The sequence below is a fragment of the Phalacrocorax aristotelis genome, chromosome Z (assembly GCF_949628215.1).
Source record: "Phalacrocorax aristotelis chromosome Z, bGulAri2.1, whole genome shotgun sequence".
In the NCBI taxonomy this organism is placed as follows: domain Eukaryota; kingdom Metazoa; phylum Chordata; class Aves; order Suliformes; family Phalacrocoracidae; genus Phalacrocorax; species Phalacrocorax aristotelis.
Window position 1 is genome coordinate 15,770,335 of NC_134311.1, and position 23,423 is coordinate 15,793,757.

The 23,423-nt window shown below is 38.1% G+C and overlaps 1 long non-coding RNA gene across 2 annotated transcripts; it reads left to right on the plus strand.

The window, feature by feature from the left end:
* The first annotated feature begins 15,991 nt into the window (after positions 1–15,991).
* Positions 15,992–18,106, plus strand: LOC142050807 (uncharacterized). Of its 2 annotated transcripts, XR_012658138.1 has the most exons (3): positions 15,992–16,154; positions 16,849–17,036; positions 17,824–18,106. It is a non-coding gene; the product is annotated as an uncharacterized LOC142050807 (long non-coding RNA). The 2 variants fall into 2 exon arrangements; XR_012658137.1 differs by lacking the exon at positions 16,849–17,036.
* Positions 18,107–23,423: the final 5,317 nt, after the last annotated feature.

Here is a 23,423-nt window from a genome sequence, read left to right on the forward strand (position 1 = left end):
GTGTTCCAGTAGAAGTAAGAAGCACGTCCCTCTGGATTTCTCTTGGTGCAAGGGCAAGAGAGAGATTGATAATCTGAGACATAGTCACTGAAGAAGGTGATTCCCAAGCAAAGACAGACTCAACATTTCAATGAGACAGAGGGGGAAAATGCTTGATGGATGTAGGCTGGTTTGAATGGGGCATGCAGCGCGGGCAGTGACAAGACATTAGTTCAAAGAGCAATAAGTGTGCCTCTATTCGTCTGGTAACTTTCCACCATCCTAAAGAAGCTGTTTTGTTTGTTGAAGCCAAAGACAAGGGTTATTTTGGTGAGCAAGGTAGGATGAGAGAGACTGTTTCACACCTTATATGCCTTCAGGATACCACTTACAGGTCACAACCAGCCCATGCTGGAAGGGTGACCAGCTGGGTGTGTACCTCTGTGTGCAGGTGTGCACATCTGGATCACATTGGTGGTCTGAGTTATGGTGTCTTCCACTATGCATAGTGTGGGTACTGTGTTTCTGTTACACAAATAAATAATTCTGTCACCTTGAAAGAGTGATGTTAGTTTCCTTTCCTTGATTATCTCTGCAGTAAAAAGTAGAAAGCCAGAACACCCCAGTTCCATCAGTTTTACAGCATCTCCACATGACTGAGTTACTAGCCACTGTTTTAACTCCCCTGCAGGACATATATACTGTATTCTGAGTTTTCAAACTCACAGGTATGTAATGTTTCTATCCCTAACAGCAGCATCATTATTCTAATGCCATTTATCTGAAATCTTGCATTTACTTGGACTCATGCCAGATGAGACGCTCATTATTGCCTGCTATCCCTGCAGTGCTTCCTCGCAAAACCTTTGAATTCTTCTAGCTTCCTTGGCTGTGGACAATACTGTCAGCCAGAGCTCCTCAGGAACTTTTGACTTCCCTAACCCCTTCATTAACCACTTATTTTCCTCCTTATCCCACATCCATCTTTTTATCCTAGGCAGTATTCTTTTGGTTTATGATTAATGTGAAAGCTCTGGTTTAGCTGAAAACAATTGTGAGGGGGAAGGAGAGCATGACTGCTTGTGTCACAAGTGCAGTGTTTAATTTGGCTTTGTTTCCTTACTAATTATCCCTTTGATGGTAGATCACAGAAATTTTGTTGTGTTTCATTCTTCCTTGTTATCACAGAATCACAGGATGACAGGGGTTGGAAGGGACCTTTGGAGATCATCCTGTCCAACCCCCCTGCTTGAGCAGGCACACCCAGAGCAGGGGGCACAGGAACGCATCCCATCGGGGTTTGAATGTCTCCAGGGAAGGGACTCCACAGCCTCCCTGGGCAGCCTGTGCCCCTGCTCTGGCACCCGCACAGGAAAGATGAGGTGGAACTTCCTGTGTTCCAGCTTGAGCCCATTGCCCCTTGTCTTGCCTTTGGGCACCACTGAAAAGAGCCCAGTCCCATCGTCCTGACACCCTCTGAGCTCTGTTGCTGAGCCAGTTCTCTGTCCACCTCAGTGTCCACTCATCCAACCCACACTTCATTAGCTTGCCTATGAGGAGGCTATGGGAGAGAGTGTCAAATGCCTTACTTAAGTCAAGATGGACTTCTGGCCTTTGTCATAGTTTATGACCTGAAGTAGGTGACAGGATGATTGCCTTCTCTTTAAAAAGTTTTATTTTTTTTAAAGCTGTTATATTTGATTTCTAAAAAATCAATATATGTGTTCTGACTTGAAGCTGTACTCGTAATTGGGAATCGGGTTAAAAATACTAATCTGTCAAGGTTGTTAATACGAAAAATTACTGTCTCCTGGTTACAGGTGATCCAAAATGTTTCCTTTAAGAGTATTTTAAAAAATATAAATAACTGTAGTAAAACTTCATGAAAGCAGAAATGAGTGATCTTGGTCGCTTCTGTTTTCTCCCTCCTCTGCAATCTTTGGAAAGCTGCATTAGGCCAAGACTTTTGATCATCAGAAGACAGGAAATAATATTAATAAAAAATAATACCAGTAGGAACAGCATACTTCCTGGACTGCATACTGCCTGTTCCATAAATAACTGACTTTCTAGATGGCTGGCAAAACAGCCTGTGATGTCTTCCAGGACAGTTAATGGCAATCTCCTCCATTGTCACTCTGCAACCGCAATCAGCATTTCAGACCCAATATTTTTGTTTTTCATTCTGGTATCATGCAAGAGATCTTGTTTTGATAAGGTGTGGTAAAGGAATTTAGTGCTCTATTTGAAAATACTAGCCTATTTGTTTTCTCACATTCCAGAGGGCCATATAGTCCTATGCCTTACATTACTCTCAACATCTCTTTCAAATATTTTTGGAGATAATCCTTTCTATTTTTATGGTGACTTGTAACAATTAGCATCTCATGCCTGGATGCTTTTATGCCAGTAAACTAAGGGCTAATATGCCTGTTTAAGACTATGTCAGCTGCTGTAAAAAGCTGCAGTTTGGGGAGTGAGATATTTTTCCAAAGCTGGTGTCTGACCTTGTTCTGTGATCATAGCTGAAGTGTTTAACCTCCCTGAACTCATGAGCCCTCAGTCCTCAGTCATTCAGCACTAAGCAATGTTTTGCAGCACTGCAATGTTTTTCTGTAAACCTCCAGAATTAATATATTTATTTTTACCTTTCACTTAAAAGAATATTGATCAGTGGTATTTATTTAACAACAGGATAGGCTTATTTAGATTCCTGGAGATTTACAAATGCTGTAATCGTTCTCATTTCTAAGGTATTCAGTGGTGTCATGGATCAGTATAAATAATGCCTTTCTTAATTTATCCATTTTACCTGATAAACCTCCCTGGAGTCTCTCAACAGCAAAAAGTATTTTTCATAGTGCTCTAAATCCCATTTGTGTTGAAAGTAGAGCATAATGCTGCCAGCAGAAACTCCAAATGTTTCACAGAAGTGATAAGAAGCACCTTTCCTTTTAAGATGAATAAACGGAATGACAGAAAAGCAGAATGGAGGCTGACCACAGGAGGAGAGTCCACACTGTCTTGATACACCTGTGTCACTTGTAGCCATCACTTCTAATATTTACCTGGTCTTTTTTAGAGACCACCACAGGCAGAAACAACATCTGTCCTGACTTTTCCTTTTGGCAATTTAGATGCATCATTTAATTTCCCCTCTGCAAGGGATTTTTTAAGTATTCTTCTGTAAGAGGACAGGGATTTCATTTATATTTTTTTGGTTAAATTTTTTTTCTAGATAATTTGAAATTATAGAATCTGCTTCTGTTTACTGCAATTTGAGCTGAATCTTTTTTAACATTTTCTTTTTACTACCATACATATAATTTCAGTAATGCTGCTTTGGTCAATAAAATCTCAAAAAAATTATTTAAAATAATAAATTTTTTTATCAGTGGAGCATTTTGTTATTTTGATTTGGAAGTTTTTCTTTTGAAATTACTTTGAAAAGTTATAGTAAACCCAGCACATTTCATGTATTGAAAGGACATTTTCAGTATATAAAAGTGCATTTGTTTGCATACCTCTTGTTATAACCACAAGATGGCTCTGTCCTTGCATTCCCTACATATGATTGTGCTATGCTGTGAAGTCACATCTGTAAGAGAGGGAATTCAGTAAAACTTAAAAAATGTTGTAAAACAGAAACAATCTTCAGATTTTAATCATCTCAGTTTTGAGCTATAAATTAGCAGGAGGTTTATACACTTGGTATGTAACTGAAATTGATACTGAATTGTTACTGAAATTGTTATATAACTGTCTGGGAACCTTAAACATAATCCCTCAGATTTAGAAGCAGAAGGTTGTAGATTGGTTTTAGTCTGTACTTTTATAATGGGGATTTCTAAATCTATGGTGCAACAACAGTCTTTTGTTTAAATAAACTGAAATAAAGCAATTAGAATAAGTAAACAGGAAACAGGATTGAAGGTATTAGAGACAAAAAAAGTGGCTAAAAAGAATAGTAAAAAGCGATGGGACGAAGACGGGAAAACCGGTGAGGTACACAATCAAGTTCTGAGGAGCAATCTGGAGGAAAAGCATGATTGCATTTAGTTATCTTATAACATGGACTCTATCTCTCCACAATACAAAGTCTTGCAATTAGTGGCTTCAGTATGCATCCCATTTTCTCTTTTTTTTCCCTTCCCTCTCCAACCTGACGTTTCCTGACATGCTCCTTCTTCGTCAGCTGTGACAAATACACTGTAATTAATACTCACTATGAGACTGTTCTTCGAGAAATATGACTGGGAGTGAAGCAGAAGGCACAGTAGCTCCTACCGTCCACACTTAGGGAAGCCAACTTTGCATCCCTGCCTGTTTCAGACTGACTGTTATTCCTGTCCTGGACATTACAGAATTACAATTCAATGGCTTTAGTCTCATGAGGCTCAATTTAACAATACCATGCAAAAATTTGCAAAGTTTAAGGGATCCTTTTACTGAAAGCTTTCTTTAAATAGATTGAAAATGCTGCCTATGCTACATAAAATAGCTTTACAGCCACTGAAGAAAATGAAGCTAAGTGTCTGACTATTCTTTTTTGAATATCAATGCTGTAGGAAAAAACCTGACCTTTCTACTGCCTGCCTCTGTCAGGGAAGCTACCCAAAGCCACATGAAAGAAAAACCCTAAAGTTAAAACTTAAAGAGGAGCTGTGCAGCATCTTCCCACTTCACCTCTGGCTCCTTTCCAAGTCTTAGATTTGACAGTCAAGTCCCAGGGTGAGAAGTGCTTCTCAACACCTGCCCTTTTAGACTGCTGTGCAGAGAGGGAAGGATGTGGCTCTGAACTTTAACACTGCAGCAATCAGTTTTCCTTTGTATAATAGGTGAGGCCTGGAATATGTTAAGTGTGTCCAGAAGTTTTCGGAATATGGCTTTTCTGTTCTCTCTGCTAATCAGGCATTGAGATAAAAAAAAGCCACCTTCTCAGAATTTGAGACTCATAACTGTTTAAAACCTTAGCAAATACCACAGTATGTGTATACTCTAAATGTCAGCCATATTTTTCTGGGGAGATTGGATTTTTGCAGGAGAGAGTGAAGAATATCAATTAGCTGTAGCCCAGTGACCCTTTACTCCTTGAGCTTAAAAGCAGATGTGTGTGGAGCTTTTGATCAATGGCAGAATGGACTGCTTCAGGAAGGATAACCTCTCTTAAGTATGGAAAGTATTTTAGGTGTCTAGAGCCTCCATCCTTTTGCCTTTTTTTTATTTTGGATTTATTGCCTTATAATGAAACTTGATCTCCTTCCAGATATTTTTGTGTGTGTGTTTATTTGCTCTTGGGGGACTTAAAATTTACTGCAATCAGTTTATTGCTAAGACTTTAGGTTTTCTTTAGTTTTCACCTTTTGTTCAATAGGTATTAGTCTTTGTCTGTAACCTCTGCCATCTTCTGGCTTGTCTTTAAAAACTGTATCTTTGGCCAGCTTGAGCTGCCTTCTCTGTATCAGTGTTGATTCTCTGTCTTATCTTGCAGGTAGTGCTTGCGAATATTCTCACTCATGTAAATAGCTTCACCGAAGTTGATTTATTAGTTTTAGAGGGATTATAAGTATTACTCCCAAATGATATCCCCCATCAATATAATAAGGCAGGAAAAAATATGTTTATGCTGCACTGCCCAGCAAGATATTGTCTTCTAAAGTTTTAGCAGAACTTTGAAGATCGTCTATCTAAGCAACTCAAGAGGGCACGAGGGGGTTGAAGTTGGACAGAAGCGATCTGACCTACAGCTGCTTTTATCTCTGTCAGATTTCTCTTTTCAACTCCTGAGACCAAGCAGAGCCTGATCTATTTTGTATGCTAACTTTGTTTTGTATGCAGTGGGAGAGCTGTTGTAAGTTTGCTTTTTACTTAACTGCTTGACCAACACCAGATTCCTGTAATAATTCTCTCGTCTTAGGAAGGGGCTGTTTTCTACTTTATACTTCATTTTGTAACTTTAAAAAGAAAATTCCAAGCACATGATGTAAATTTAAACACATTTAAAAGCATATAAAAGGAACCATTAGTCTGTCAAGCTTTCTTTAAGAAACAATGAAGACACTTGCCTTGCAGAAAAGACTCATTTATACCTTGATTGAATCTAGAGGTGAATATTGTTATATTGTGGTCTTTTTCATCTGAACTGCATGTGTTTTGTCTGGTCTCAGTATATTGGTCGATTTGCTGATGCCTGATTCTGTCCATCCAGTGCAGCAGCAGGATGTGCCAAGCAGCATCTGAGCAGTCCCAGAAGGAGTTTAGTATATCTCTGCTCTTATGTATTTCATATCAGAGCAACCTGCAGCTGGCACATTTCCCCCTGATTTCCAAACCTTTGCTCACTGCCTCTTGCCGGTATAGAAACCATCACCTTCAAGTGCTCACTCTGACTGTTACTCCTCTTTTCAAGGGGCAATAACTATAGGCAGGGAAAAAAGCAAAGGAAAAAATAAGAGTACAATATTCCACATGGAAACTTTAATGAGCCTCTTTCTAGAGACAGAATCTTTGGAGTTTTTTATGCTTTAGGATGAACAAGAACCACAAATAGAATGAAACACATTTAGATTTGTGAAAGCCTGTGTTAAGTTTGTCTATAACAAAGTCAATGGGGAAGATATATGTTGTCAGACCTGCATGTAACATCCTTGAGAAAAGGTTAATGTCTTGAAATAAATAGCTATTTTCTTAGCACATTCTTCCACTTTTCGGGGGATCCTAAATGTTGGCATATTGAAAACTCAAAGCTGCCAACACTGGCATGTGGTTAATTTTGTAAATTTACAGTCTGTGAGAACTTTGGAAATCTGGTCATTTAGTCTGAACAGTTGTCAGTCATTTTCCAAATTAGAATTTAAACACTAGGGGAAAAGACCAGGTACTGATTTAAAATGGCCAATCAGGGAGATTCTGTTATGATTTGTAACATAGTTTTATATTGTGTGATCAGACTTTAAACAGCATTAGCTTCCATCCACTTGATAATGTTATGTTTATTTTGCTTATGCTATATGGAGATTATGTAACCTTTGTTAGGTACTTGTCACCTTTTACCCTTCTGTTTGAGAAGTAAAGGAAATTGAAATTCTGCCGTTTCTCATAAAGCATGCTTTACAACTTTATTTTTTTTTTTTGTGGCTTTTTCAAGTTCTCTTTGATTTATCAACTTTCATCTTGAAGTGTTGACACCAAATTTGAATGTAGTTGTAGAGTGGGTGTTTGAAGTCCTTGGGATTCCTCTGTTAATCCAGTCAGGAGGAGCACTTGTCTTCTTGACCTAGGAACTGATATTCAGCTTTTTACCTACCATGATTCCCAAGTCCTATCTGGAGTTACAGCTTCCCAGGATGATGCCCCGTGTGTAATTATTTACTGTGTTTTCATATTGCTTCAGTCTGGGCTAACATAAAACACAGAGTATAGGAGTGATCTCTGTGGCAGCAAGCACTCTGTGATATTGTACAGTCCAAGATGATGCATTCCTACATGATGATGTTTTCTCCACGATGTTATGAGCTGTCATTTGGTCTTTAATCTATTTAATTTCTGTCATGGTATTTTATAGCCTTCTAATTCCCTAATTTGGAATTTTTGTGGTGTTACGTTCTGTGTTTTACAAAGGTCTAATTATATTGCATTGATATTACTTTGTAGTGGGTTGACCTTGGCTGGCTGCCAAGTGCCCACTAAGCCACTCTATCACTCCCCCTCCATCAACAACATTGGAGAAAAATATGATCAAAAGCTTATGAGTTGAGATAAGGACAGGAAGGTCACTTACCAATTACTGTCACAGGCAAAATGGACTCTATTTTTTTATTGCCCATCAAAATCAGAAAAGAATAATGAGAAATAAGGACAAATCTAAAAAACACCTTCCTCCCACCCCTCCCTTCTTCCCAGGCTCTGTTTCACTCCCAGTTCTTCTACCTCCTCCCCCTGAGTGGTGCAGGGGGACAGGGAATGAGGGTTGTGGTCAGTTCATTCCAAATTGGCTCTGCCACTCTATCCTCCTCATGCTCTTCCCCTGCTCCAGCATGGGGTCCCTCGCACAGGAGACAGTCCTTCATGAACTTCTCCAGTGTGGGTCCTTTCCACAGGCTGCAGTTCTTCACAAACTGCTCCAGCGTGGGTCCCTTCCATGGGGTGCAGGCCTTCAGGAACAGACTGCTCCAGCATGGGTCCCCCACGGGTTCATAAGTCCTGCCAGCAAACCTGCTCCAGCATGGGCTTCTCTCTCCACAGGGACACAGGTCCTGCCAGGAGCCTGCTTTGGTGTGGGCCACAGGGTCACAGCCTCCTTCAGGCATCCACCTGCTCTGGCATGGGGCCCTCCACGGGCTGCCGGTTAACTCCACTGCTAACCTCCATTGGCTGCAGGGGGACACCGTGCCTCACCATGGTCTTCACAATGGGCTGCAGGGGAGTCTGCTCTGGCTTCAGAAGCATCTCTTCCCCCTCCTTCTTCACTGACCTTAGTGTCTGCAGGGCTGTTTCTCACACTGTTTCTCTCACTCTCTCTCCCAGGTGCTGTTGTGTGGAGTTTTTTTACCCTTTGTTAAATATGTTATTACAGAGGCGCTACCAACATTGTTGATGGGCTCAGTTTTGGCTAGTGGTGGTATCTTCTGGCCTCTTCTCACAGAAGCCACCCCTGCAGCTCCCATGCTACCAAAACCTTGAAACATAAAGCCAATACATATTTATATCAGCTGTATATGTAGTATTATAAGATGTTTGTAGTTGGACAGGATTGGTTTTGGATAAACTCATGTTAGACTTACAGTTCTTCCTTTTACCTCTTGAATAAGTGATGCCTAGGTTAGCGAATGCATTATTTTGACTTCAGTGGCATTTCTCACTTGCTTAAAGTATAATTTGCTCTCACACTTGTAGGAGTACAGTTGTAATCAGAACATCTGAGTTCCTACTATGGGCAAAAAAAGACACGATGTCATATTTCTGAGATTTTTCCTCTTCTCTTTTGGCTTCAGAACTGCTTGGCAGCCCATGTTTCTAAGCCATTTTACTGTTGTTTTTGCGTCTTCAGTCACAGATGCTTTGAATTATCACATTATTGTTTTTACAGCCCTCCATTTTCCGCACTATTTTATCTGAGCTCTGTGAAGGATGCTTCAACCACTAGGATCAATTTGTACCAAGGGCACAGGAAGCTATAATATTATAATAGGGCTAGCAGTTAATGGGATACTAACTATTTGCATTTGCTGCACTAGTAGAACAATTTGTTCCTTTGGCTCCCTGTTAGCAGTATGCTGTTAATTCCTTTAATAATTTGCTGGTTTCACTCTTGAATCCATTTCCATTTTCTAGGTATGCTTTTACTATCAGCACATTTTTCTAACCTTCTTTCAGGAAATATTAAGTTGTTATATTTAGTGTGCCAAATCAAAATAGGAACTCATCTTTAGCTGTTGTCTTTTTCTTGCCTTTGCTGGAACTTGTTTCTGGTAGACTTTAATGATTGCATGATGTTTGTTGTATAATGTTTATTGTATGGTGACATGGGAAAGCATGAGAAATACGTGTTCTATACAAATGTACTAATAAAAACAACATACAGTTCTAAGAAATGTTTGTGGGTTTCTTCGTACTGGTGTTTCAACATTGGCCTTAAAACAGCTATAAATTAGAAAAGTAATGACATTGACATATTGTTGTAAAACTGTTCTGAGTTTAGTTTAATGGCACAAACAGACAGTTCATTTCACTAATTTAATTTGGTTTTGGTTGTGTTGCAGTGCACAATAGTGTGCAATGCTTTGCCACTGCATTTTGCCGTAAGGGTGGTAATCCTTATTAATACCACGTCTGTGCATTAGTAAGTCACCTAACTGCACTATTAAGTTTATATCAGCCATAAGCCCATGGCTGCATTCCTGTAAGCTACGCAAAAATGCAAGTAACACCATGATGCTTGTGGGAGAATAGGCAACGTGCTGGAAGAAAGTACTTGTCAAGCAACTGTTTTGTGAAAATCCTTTCAAAATGCTTTGAACAAACTTGGATAATGAGATCATACTGACTGAATGCTTAATTTGGGCTACTTAGGTCAGTGGTTTAAGCCTTTTGTGAAAGAATGGCCTTGTTAAAACAAGCAACATGATCACAAGTGATCATCTGCGTTTAGTCTTAGACATTTAGACAAGCTTTTTAGCCTGTAGAAAATCAAGCTGACATTTCTATGACTTTTTTTTTCACATAGTTAAGAACTAATTGCTTAGGCTTCTTTGGGCTTTTTAACAAGAGTATTCAGCAGGTTTTTTTAAAGAGGAAGCACTGACCAGGAGGAGGCTATTTGTATCATGTCACTGTCATTTTCTGGAAGAGTATATGCTGTGTTGTGGGAGAAAGAGGGTTGGAAATCAGCAGCAGGGTGTAGGAGTTCCTAGTGAGGGAAAGAAACAGGCAAAAGGGAAAAAAGTAGAGGAGACATTTTGGGGCATACTGGAGTGATAACTGCATGTTGAAAAAGCAGGCTAACAAAAAACTACTGGTTGGAGAAGTTGGAGGGGATTTGAGCAAAGAATCTGACAGGAGAGATTAGAAATAGACCACAAAGACCGTGTGCCACAAGGTAAACTGGCTGCAGTTCACAGTGTTCACACCAAGCTGTGGAGCCTGTAAATGTCTGTGCTCTTTTGCCTCCTAGAAATGCCAGGTACAAAAATTCACTGTAAGGAAGAAGACCATACACAAAACAGCCTTTCTTTTTTGTTGAGGGGTAAGATATATTGGACTTTGCAGGAGAAAAAAGATGGAGTTTGAGTACGCAAACACATTTGTTTACTTGGCAGTAGTTCCTTATATCATGATCGAATGCACTTTGCAGAAAGTTTGAAGGTTTCTGATCACAAAATGTGATCAGTTGATGTACTGTTTTGTACTGCATTGTGCCTGTGTAAGGAAAACCTGACTTAAATCTTGAATTGTTGTGAACACTTGAAAACTTGCTATATATTTCTAATGCACAGATTTTATATCCCAAATGGTATTTCAGATTCCTAAAAGCTTCTGCATAACATCTCAGCTTCATAGTGTCTACCTCTCTGATACCCAAAATATATGTGTTTGATTTTCAATTTGCTTGGTTTGCATTGCACTGTTTTCTGTAATGCGATAGTTTCATACTTTGTATTTGTGAAAATGTCAAAAAGTAACAACTCGCATCCTGTTATTCCTGGTTTGTTATTCTGATAATCTTTTGCAGATCAGCACTGTGCTGTCTGCAGAAGTTCACCTTTCTGCATTGGCACTTTATTCTGTGTTCTTCACACCATTACTTCTGGCTCATGGAGATCAAAGAGTTAGGAAAGTGCTTCACAGCTGTTACTTTATGTGACGTGACCTTCACTTTGTTCCAGAGGGGGTCTTAAAAACAATGAGGAGAGGAAGTTTTTTAAAATCTGATCTGACACATAGCCTAGAAGATGTGGTCAAATACTTTCTTGGCTAAGAGGAATTGATGATGTACTCAGATGCAACCCTATTCATTTGAAAGAATAAATGCTGTTGAGTGCCTCTAAACATGTAGGAATCAAACATCAGGAAACAGTTAATTAATAGTTCAATTTTTCCCATATTTCCATGTCTAAGTCAACCAGTATTCAGCATCAGAACTTTTTTCTCACTTTCCTCAGAATTACTTCACCTGTCTTTTCTGACATGTCTTATGCCGTATTCTTTTCTAACTGCATCCTTTTTAGTTGCTCTGCACATAATAAGCATAAATGTGAAAACTGCAATCAAGTTGGTCCTCCCACTTTGGCATTTAACATCAGCCCATATAATTCAAATTCCTGAAGGATTTCTAGTGAGGCATGCCATTTGTGTGATGGCTCTTATTGTTTCACCATCTCTAATCAAAGGGACATTTCACTGTTCCCTTGGGCTTCAGATGAAAGGTGTTTCTGTGTACCAGTTTCAGTCCAGTCTCTCCCAAGCCATAATATTCTTATTTTCAATACCTCATAAAATTGAAGACTGAGAATTGAACTGTCGGTACTAATTATACAGATGATGTGGAAAGAACAAAGTAAGGAAGTGTATGTGCGAGGTTTTAAACATGAAAAAAGAATTCTTGGGGAAAGCATTTTTGTAGTCCTTTTGGCTTTCCCAAGCCTCAGAGCAGTAAACCAAGGGGAAAAAATACTATGTTTCATAGGAAGACTATAAAGGCTTAGCTGCTAACCCAAGAGTAAAATTTGATGGATTAGAATGAATGTTCTGCATAAGTAAGAATGAACTTTAAACCATAGAAAGAAGTGTAGCTGTCAGATGAGCTCAACTATCATATTGCTTGCTAAAAATTTTCTGTTAAACTCCATATATGCACTTAATATTACTGGTGCTACGTAATAGTTCCGTACAACTCAAGTTCTAATTATAGTATATGGTTCCTCTACATGTAATGTAGGAAATTTTATGTATGCTAAATCAGGCTCTCCAAATAACAGCTAGTATTTTATGTGTTTACTGAGCAATTAAACAGCAATCATAACTGTGTATGTGAGAAACGATTTTTACTTCACCATGGAAGAGTTTGTGTAAAGTGTATTACTTCTCTGTTCTCTTCCTGTGATAGAAGCTTACCTTAATAATTAATTGTACACTGAAAATATTTCTGAAAAAATTAGGTAACTGTAGGTTACTTTGTACTGCCCTTAGATAATGCACCCATTACAAACTGTGCTGTGCTTAAGCAGGATTAACAGTGACTGCACAGTAACCACTACACTTTATCCTAATTAATAGAAAAATACAACCAGGATAACCTTACAAACACTAATTCCTTTATTTTTAAAAGACCAGGGGGTGTGGTATGAAGAACAGAGTGTCTTGGGGGCTGTCATAATTCGTTGAAAACCTTGAAAGTAGTGTGAAATTGCATATTTTTGCTGTTATCAATATTTCTTAACTTCTTTTACTCTAATAAGGATGCCTCTAAGACAATCGTTTTACTGTCCTTTAAAACCCTAATGAAATTACTTTTAAAAAATCCTTAAAATGTCAAGCTGACATTAATTTTCATTATTTGCTAAGAACTTAAATTAGTCAACATAATGTGCTGCTTTAATCTGTTGCTTCATTCTCTTTTATATTTGCTTTGATGCTCATTAAGAACAAAACACTTAAAAAACTGCTGTTTTATTACTATTTTATTCCTACTTTTTCTTAGTCAGTAATGGAAATAAGTCTAATTTTATAATGCAAATTACAGCTTTTCTGCTATATGCACAGAATATGGGAAACAACTCTCAGCAGATTGGTATGAAAATGAAATTGTAAAGACAGAATGATGGAGGAATTTCTTCTGCTCTTATATTGTTGTTGTCACCAGTAACGAGCAGATAGGCTTGAGAAGACCCTGCTAGACTGCTGTGTCATGCTTGAAGAGAATACTGGCTGTAACTTAGGCTTTCTGGATCCTGGAGCAGATTCATTCCCTCATATGATGCTTTGAGGCCATGGTACAGTAGCGTGGAGAAAATCTGAGCTTATAAACACCATGAGAAAGAGGGCTGAGAGCTGTTTCATGGGAACAAGCAGGCTGAACAATGGGAAAAGTGCTAGTTATGAAAAAGCAAAACTGATAAAGGCGCAGACATGGTGGTGGAGAGTGGCTTGTGCAGCTGGCAGCTATAGTGATCGATCACCCAAGGGAAGGATGGACTTCTAGTCCTTCATGTCCAGGCCAGGAGGGTCACCACTGGCAGGCTACTATTACCTGCCTTTCTGCCTACAGTCTCCTAAGCATTTGGGACAAATATTAATTTTGTCTCAGCTAGGGCTGAGAGTGTACAAAAATATATCAGAGTCTGGGTGAACTAGAGGGCTGTGCTGGGGTGTGCTTGTGGCACTGTGGCAGCACTGCCTGCCTGGGGAAGCCTCAGTAAATGCGTGTGACTTATGAAAGAGCTGTGCAGGGGTTTGAGCAGAAAAATACTGAGTGCTTTGTTTCAGCTATTTTGTTTGTCTGCACGCCATTCCATGGCCGTTTCCTGTTGTGCGGTGGCACTCTTTCAGGCTACATAAAGTCTGTCTGTCTGCTTGGACTCATCTTACAGCTCACTGCATTTGCTGTTTAGAATTAAAACTCTAGAAATCACTATAGCTGTCTTCTCATTTTGCAAGACTGCTTCAGGTTGCTCATGATTTGCTTATCTGTCATTGTTAGTCTGAGGTTTTGTATGCTAGATAAGTGTTTTGACTTGTTTTTTTCTGGAAACCCCAAAATGACTGGACTGTTTCTGACCAGGAGAATGGGGGAAAATACTGTTTGTTATTCTCTACTAAAAAAGAAATGGATGGGTTTGTTATGGAAAATGTTAACACATGTCCAGGCTTTGGGCTGGGAAACTGAATTGTGTCCATGTGGCTTTGTCAGGCATGTGACATTTGCCATAACTGTAAAAATCTGTCCAGGTTTGTCTTTTAAGTGCCACAAATTGGCATTTTCCAGAGAGGCTTGAAAATTTTGTTCACCGAAGGTTTTTCCTAGTTCTTAGTGTTTTCCAGAAAGTCCATGTACTGTTATCACCCAGTGACTGAGCAGGACTAAAATGGTTTTCTCTGAAATGACTACCAGGATGAAGAGAAGTTGGCAACTTAACCATGACCCTTTTTCTACTGCGTAGAATGATGCTATGTTTGGCATCCAGGCTCAAGAGGATGGAAGGAAAGGGAACAAAATTTAGGAACAAAATTAAAGGGGAGCAGGTTAGGGCAAAGAATCTAGTGAGATGTGGACTGGTGTAGGAAGGAAAGAAAAATCTTGCTCTAAGCTAAAGGATACGTAGGGTAATTAGGAAGAGGATTAGAAGCTTCCCCAGCTTTGACAGGGGAAAAGAGGGTGGGACTATTTGACTGAATTGTTGGATCTCAGATGGAGGGAAATCTAGGCCTCGTAAACTGCAGGTTTAGGATGGAGCAGTGCATTTTGCCAGTGATTTAGACAGATCCTGGCAATGGTATGATGAAATGGAGGACTAGATACTGCTTATGGTCACTGTGTTTAGGAAGGGATCTGAGAGCCAGGACAAATTGCTCTGGGCAGGTGTCCAAGCCATGAGTCCAAATGTATGGTACTTGGACTAGCTTGCTCAAAGCTGAGGCTGATGAATCACCAAATGGTCAGGACTTGGTGAGGTACTATATTGTATTTGGTGTTAGAACTAGCTCAGTGTTGAATTAGCTAATCTTGAGCTGTCTTGAATATTGCTGTATAGCATGATTATGTATGTTTTGCTATGGTCATGTACAATGGGCCATGACACTTCTGTAGAGGGGAAATTTTCATGTCAGGGGTGCTCTGTAGCCTGGCTGTTCTTTATCAACGTGAAGCTACAGAGCCTGTGCATTTCGAGCAGAGGACTTTCCTATCTAAGCATGGCACTTTACAAATGCATCTCTGCTGCTTATGATGTAAAACTGGTGGCTCACTGAGTACCTCTGTGCTGCAAAGGAGAAAGAAGGGATTTAAGACTGGTGTCTTAAATAGACATACACGCATACATATCTATATGTATGTATCTATATATATATCTGACTTGTTAATGAATAATAGATGCAGTGGGCCTAATGAAGCAGTTCAGGAGACATCACCATTCCATGGTAAATATTTAGATTTAGCCGGTACTACAATAAACAACAAACATGCATATATATTTCCTAGGGGTGTGAAATTACAGATATAAAAGTAGAGCTGATTAATTTTCAGTTTGCCAGTACAAGATGACCAAGACTCATCTTGGTGTGTGCAAACACTTTTGCTGGAGGATGGGAATGTCCTGTGCAGTAATTATGGGACACTCCTACATGTTGTCACACTCTTCTTCATGGTCAGGCAGAATGTTGATTATGACAGGTCTGTCTCCCATACCCTACCATTTCAGCCTATTGAAAAATTAATGATGTAACATTACTTCTATTTCATATTCTGCTGTATATGTCCACTCAATGTAATCAAAAACTCTAATTTTGTTAACATTCTGGGTGAAAAATAATGGAAAAATCAGGAAAATGCTTGTGACACTGCTACAGTCTTGCTGGCAGACAGAACCATGCTAACAAAATCCATGACGTCTGCACAAGAGTGATGATTTGTCAAAAAGAATCATTAATGGAAGGCAAAAGAAAATTCAGTAATGGATAATGTAAGTATGTTATAAGGTCTCTTGGAGGAAAGGACAGGCCGTGTCTTAAGAAATTGTCAAAAAAACCCAAATGAGCTGTAATTAAAAAAAAAAAAGGTGTAAATTTTTGGTTAGCTATCAGAAATGGTATCTATTGATTACATTCAACATTTGCATCAGAAGTGCTGCAACATTTAGCAGCCTGTGCCACAGGAACTGGGTTATATTTTGAAGCCACTGAAGTCTGGACTATTAACAGATAATTAGGTTTCTGTGCTTTGACCAAGATGTTTTTGGGTATGCTGTTAGTAACCACTTAAGATTCACCTGATACAGTGTTTTACATGTTTGTGGGATGACGACTGCTGAAGTAGCTGTACTCAGGTCCTGTCCTATTGTTTTTCAAAGGTCTGAATATTTTAGAATAGCTGTTCAGCAGGATCATTTGGTAAAATCCTGATTCTGGGACTTGTAGAAATGTCAGTCTGTCGTCCTGTTTATCAGGATATCAGATATAGACCAAACTAATAAAAGAATAATTTTTGCTTCAACCTTTTACTCCTGGCAACTGGCGATGTCTCAGTGGGAATTATGCATGTGATCTGTCCTGAGGAAGTCACGTCATATAAAACTTTGTCAGACTGAAAAGTGAAACAGAAATTTCCGTTTTATTTATTTTTTTTTTTTATCTACAGCTGTTTCTTTTTGTTTACAGCTTTGTCATCCTACACTCCTTTTCCTTTGCCCACTGCCCAGCCAACATATACCCAACAATCTGGAACCCACACAGCCTAAAACTTCATAGTTCACTGAAGCCAGGAAAATCAACAAATGAAACTTTTGTTTCCCTGGAGTCACCCTAGCTGACTATCCACTCAAAGGAAATACTTGGGCCTGGAGAAGGTACATACTTGATTCAGTAGGAAGTTTCAAACAAGTGAAAGAATTTGTCAAAGCCAACCTGTCAACGCCCAGTTTTCTAGTCCTAATGTTTGCTCTTGAGGAAGAACTGCAGAAAACCATAAACTTTATGTTGGGTCACTGTCATGTCTTCCAATCAAAACTTTAGTGCTGTTTTTAAAAGGAGCTGGCCCATTTGCATTATAAAAAACCTCATAATCTCATTATGCTGATAGATACAGCTGCTTATGCTTAATTGATAGAATTAAGTAATTATTATTTTATGTCAGAAGTGCCTAGACTGAAAAGCCAATGTGCTGCAGCATGCTAGCTTGTATTTTTGAAGCAGTGAAGAGCCTAACCTTGTTAACATGGTACTTACTAGAAACAATTTTTATTTCCTGTGTATGATTTTAAAAAGTAGCCCAGAAAAACAAGGAATATATTAACATCCATGCACTGACATCTAATTCAGTTTATGGCAACTCAGCTAAGAATGGCTTTACATGAATCTAAGGAATTAATATCTGTAGTGTAGCCTGTTACTTGGATCTGAAATAATTTATGGTTTTGCGAGCAAAGATCAAATATACAACCATCATGCAATTAAAAGGTTTGTTATTATGGCGAAGGTACTTAACATGCTATACAATCTATATGTAATTTAATTTCGCTCTACTACCCCATAAGCTGGAATGAGGATGTGATCTATGTGCTCTGGGATGTGGCCTAGAATTTCTCACCTGTGATTACACAGCATTTCTCTACTGAAATTGGATTTTTCTGGCAGAGAATAACTGGATTCAAGAAGGCAGCTGGAGTATGAACATTCTGGGCAGTTCAGATCATCTTTATCACGTCTGAAAACAGCAATAAATCTTCACCCTGTCCTGTACAGCCTGAGAAAATAATTGGCATGCTCATTACCTTTTCTTCGTGCCAAGAGCTAAGTGAAATTTACCCTTACGTAATATATGAAAAGGATGGATGTACAGCTTTTCTTGACATTGTTGTGTCTTTGCAGAAGTATTTATTGTGCTGTTTCTTCGCAAATTTTCCCTTGTAGCTGTTTTTTTTTAAAAAAAAAGCTAACAATGTTTTCTGCTTTCCAAAGAGAAGCTTTCACTTAAGATTTGGCTGTTTTGAGTTACAGATGCCAGTGAAACACGTTGTATAAAGTGGATCACAATCACAATTTAGAATATGAAGCAGTCTAAACAAATAATCTGTTAATCATATTTAATATTTTTGTTAAGTCTAATTTCTAACACTTTTTACTGCCATTCTTGTGGCATTCTTGTTTCTAGCCTTAAGAAATTGTTTCCATATCCTCCACAATCCTTTTTATTTTATTTGACAATGAAAAAAATAAAACCTGCACTAGAAAATTTCTTAACCATTTAGACTTTAGGAAAATGAAGGTAAGGCTAGGTAGTTTCTTTCATTACCTGTCATTCTTAGCTACATAATATATGTTTTAATTTTTTTCTATATAAAGCTTTTTTTTTAAAAAAAAATTCTTTAAAAATACTCTGTTGGATACTGCCAGTCTGGTTTTAAGAGAATCTAGATGTTTAGCAGTAGAGATAATGTGTTGTTGGATCATAGTAATTAAAATTGGAGCTTTTGGTGCTTATTAAAATAAATAAGAGATTTAGAAAAAGCATGAACCTAGGAGTGGCATAGTTTGAAAGGAATATGACTGAGTTTATGACATCTAGAAATGAATGACAGATATACTTTGAATTTCTTTGGCAGGAGTTATCTTTGTATGAGGTGGTAATTGTGGGCCCTTCCTTAACCAGGCTGAGAATGCGGCCATGCAACAGACTTCAACAGAGTGGACCCAAGAAGGGCAGAAGCTAATTTGCAAAAAACCAAGCTATTCATCAAATCAATCTTAAAGGAAAACCTGAAGACCTGACTTTTCAATGAAGTGTATAAGTGAGCTTTTCCCTTGGCAGTGAAACAAAAAAAGGGGAGGAAATTATCTGAAATGACCTTGTTTTTTCACAGAAGAAAGAAGAAAAAAAAGAAAGGAAAAGTACTGATGGTATCATTAGACGTAAGTGAAAAGAAGTAGTTTATTTACTGTGAAACAAAAGGTTTCACTTTCATCTGGGGCATTTCAACAAGTCAAATATATGGTAAATCTGTGACTGCTTTTAGGACAAATGAAACAGTTGCTCTTAGATCAATAAAAATTGTTTTCCTCTTTAGGACCTTTCAGGACATGAAGTTATCAAATGATTCTGTCTTATTTCTTAATACTGATTGAATGTGTGTTCCTCAGATGGACCGTTTCCTCACATAACTGTTGAGGAGAATATGTATGCTTTCTATTACACAGTGAAATATATGAAGGGTACAGAGGGCACAATCTAGTCCTGCTGTCGTCTGCGTCTGAGTCACTCACTGGTCATAAAAAGAAGCTATCACAGGTATTGAGACCTATCTCCTTCCAGTTCATAAGATACAGTATTGTGACATGTTATTTCCTTTACTGGTGTTGTTAAGGGTAAAGATAGGTAGGCAGAGCTACCTGTAACTTAGTGCCTGGCCTCTGAATACCATGCAGGGCTTTTTATGTAGTTGGTTTTTTGTTCGTTTGTTTGGGGTTTTTTTGTGGGGGTTTTTAATTTGTTTTGTTTAACATATTCTTAAATTTACTGAAAAAGCAAACCTATTTGCTTTTTAATTTTCACTTTTATACTGTACTATCTTTTTCCCCATTCTAATAATAGTTTATATTTTGAAAGCATATTTTGAGGAAATAGGCAATTTAAACTGAACTACTTCTTGCACTGTAATTTCTATGAATTATATATACATATATTAGAAGCCTGTGCTATGAGCAGTAGGCAGGCTTACTAAGGAAGTCCCCGTCACTGTGACTGTAGTAAACAAATGATGCACATAATCTAAGAGAGAAAATCCTGGCTGTGATCAGTGTCTGAAAACCATACGGCAGGCTCTGGTCCTGATCCCTAATGGATGCCCGTTTGATTTCAGTAAGACTGCAGAGCGATGCAGCCCACGCTCTCCATAGGTCATTTATTAGCTTGCTTTGTGCCCTCAGAGTATCAGCCCTTTATTCATCCCTACTTTCTTTTGCCTAAGAGGCTGAGCTGGGCTACTTTGTTGCTGTCCTCAAGGCAGCCAGCATTAACTTACAGCTTCTGTACTGTTAATGTCCTGAAGTAAATGAATTCTTTGCTGTTCTGTGGTTTGAAAACACATTGATGATTGTATTAAGAGAGAATTCACATCTGAATCCTGTAAGTTAGTCAGTACTGACCACTGTGTCTCTTTATGGCATGTTTGTCCTCTTTTTCCCCTTTTCTTTCAGTGGAAATTTAATTAAAAACAGATAGTTGCTGTTCTCTGCAAATAAAATACTGAGGACTCAATAATTTTCTTAGTAATTTTCTTTTTGTTCATCCTGATCTGGCAATTCTGTAAAGGCAGTTTCCCTGGAGATCTGAATTTTATCATTCCTAAAGAACAAACAAGCCCAGAAAAAAAACGAAACAAAACCATTTTGCTTTTGAGGAATAAAGCCAGGTTAACCTCTCAATATAGCTTAGCATTGTTATTTTTACGTTATCATGTTTCCTTTTATTTCTTGGCTGTTCTTCCTTTCTCCCTGCTCCAGAGAAAGCCATGTCACACTGATATTAATCCTTTGTTTCTGTAATTTTGAGATAGTTCAGGCAAAGCTGACGATATACTGCTGTTGTTGGGGCAGACAGGCATTTTGGCTGTCCTGTCTCTGCGACCTTTATTAATTTCCAGCTGACATTGGAAGAGCATCCCCAATTAGCTGTAACTCTCTAACAAACATACTTAAATCACTGCATCATCCTGAAGGGTGCTTGTTGGATAACCTTTCCTTATCTCTAGCAGGTGGGTTGGTTTGTTTGCTGAGACTTGCTTAAAGCAGTCAAGTGTGTTTCTTCCACTTTATTTGTGAAGCAGTTTGCAGCAGTTCTCCCCAGTGTAGACTCAACTGTAGCCAACCACATCTTTGTTGCTGTTAGACTAGAACATTGCTTTATCCTAGAAAATGCTCGAGCATGTTTTTGTTAGTGCAGGGTGAAGAGTGGAAGGATGCTGTCAGTTGATGGTTTATAAAATTCAACAGGCTCAGCTGGTGCTCATAAAGAAGCACAAAAGCATAAAAGGAGCTCATGTTATCCCAGGTGATATCCCAGAGACAGGTAGAGAGCAAAATGGTTTTAGACCCCTCAAGCTTCCACAGGCACAGCAAATAATTTTTTCTGACTTTGTGAGATCTGTGTGGACCTGATAACTGTGACATACAGAAGTCTCTTAATCCTTCAGACATAAGAAAATACACCAGCATCACAACACTTATTTGCTTGCTCATGTTTCTGAAACACTTAATATCATGGTGGCCATGCATAGCTCTGTTTTTAAGCTTTGCCTGTTTGTCTAGCCATGCCTTCAGTGCAGACAAGTCTGGACAAACTTCCTTGCTCCAGCAATTCTTGATTTCAGCTTTCTACTTTAGAGTAGTGTTAGGATATTCTTGCTTTAGCATGCTCATGGCATGCTCAAATGTTTCACTTTTCATTTTAATCTTCCTCAAATACTTTATCTTTTTTTTTAGTTAGAAAACTCTGTTTGTGTTAGAAAATGTAGAAGTGGACCTTTGTCAAGTTGTTCTTATCTAATTCATAAAGTAAAAATAATGACAATCAGTATGCCATATCACTGAAAAATGTATTTTATTTTGTAATTACTTATTTTAAGTGCCCACATGAATGTAATTGATTAGTATAAAGTGTGATTTTTTTGTCATTTTTGTTATCAATTAAGTTAAGTTTTCCCCAGCTTTTTGTTTGCTCTCCCAGTCATGATTTTGAACTGAGCTTAAAAAATGACTGACTGATCAATACAAACTGGCTAAATTCCTAAGCGTCATTTCTTGGAGCAGTAAGGTTGAGAGGGCAGAAGAAACAAAGGCAAGTGGTATCTTCTTACTGCTCCTTGGGGATCTCACTGCCAAAGATCTCCCACACCTAATATATAATGAAATATCTATTAATGTCCATATAGCTGCTGTGGCATTTAGCACTCTTGAATTTCTGTTGTCTGGTTTTGAAACCTTATAAAATGTAATGTTCTCTAAGCTTTCAGAAACACTCGTAGGTGTGATATCAATGTTTCCTAAGTACTCAGCTTTCTTTGTTGTAAACCTGACTTTTGTTTACAAAAGCCCAGGCTGCAATGCTCTGCCTTGCAGGAAAAAAAAAGAATAAAGAGAAAAAAGGGATATTTTGCATCTTAACACTTTCTGTATTTACTTTTTAAAATTCCATCCCTCTTTGAAAGTGAAATGACCTTTTTTACATATGTGTATTTAAAATTCTTTGCTGTTATTTATCTGAACATTTAAACTTGTGCTAGCTTTTTAAAATTTTTTTTTTTTTACTATCATAGTTATACCAGAACAGTATTCCTTCCAGTCTTGATTTTTGTTTAATCCAAACTCAAGCTAATTTGTGTGGTTAAAGATTTATCTCCTAGTAGAAAATTGTAACTGTACAATTTATATGTGGGCAACTTGCCTGTGATTATCAGTTCTTCACTTTTTCACTATTCCTTTGATATGATAAACATATTTCTTTTTTCTACAGTGTTATAGTTATTCTTTTCTCCAGGTACCCGTTTACAGAACTGAAGAAAATTTAAAAAATCAGTTATGCCTTTGGAAGTTGCTAGCATCTGTTGCAGGTTTTAACGTAGTCTGTTTGCACACTGAATAATGGAAGCAAAATGGAAATAATCAGAGTCATGCTAGCATCTACAGTCTGCCATTTGGAATCACAGTAGCAGCTGAGATGCACCAGTCATTTCCAATAGCTGTGGTATGCCTAGATAGGGAAGATATTGCTGTTTCAGTGAAAATGTGAGTTTTAGTCTACTGTGTGAATACTCCAAACTGACATATGGTGTCAGAAAGTTTTTAGTGTGGAAGCAAAGTATGGTCATAGGGATGACCATATGTTGGTGGTGGTATGAAATCACTGATGTGCTCTTATTTAATCTGCACCCATGGCACAGTAAATTATTCCTTGGAAAAGTACAGGTAATACCTGTTGACATATTAAAAACTTTTAGTAGCAACCACTGTGTTCTCAGTAACTGATTCTTTTAAATAAAATTCATCATTAAATATCCAGTAATTTTATTTCTGTGTTATTGATACTGACAAAAATGTTTAGCCAAGGCAATTTCTCTTTGCCACTAAATTTTATCTGGTTTTAGTATAATAAAGTATATTTTTTTTCTTCTAGTTTCCTTCTTTAATCTCTAGCTTTCTGATTTTTTTTTCTCTTTTCCATATATAACCTCATTGCTCCT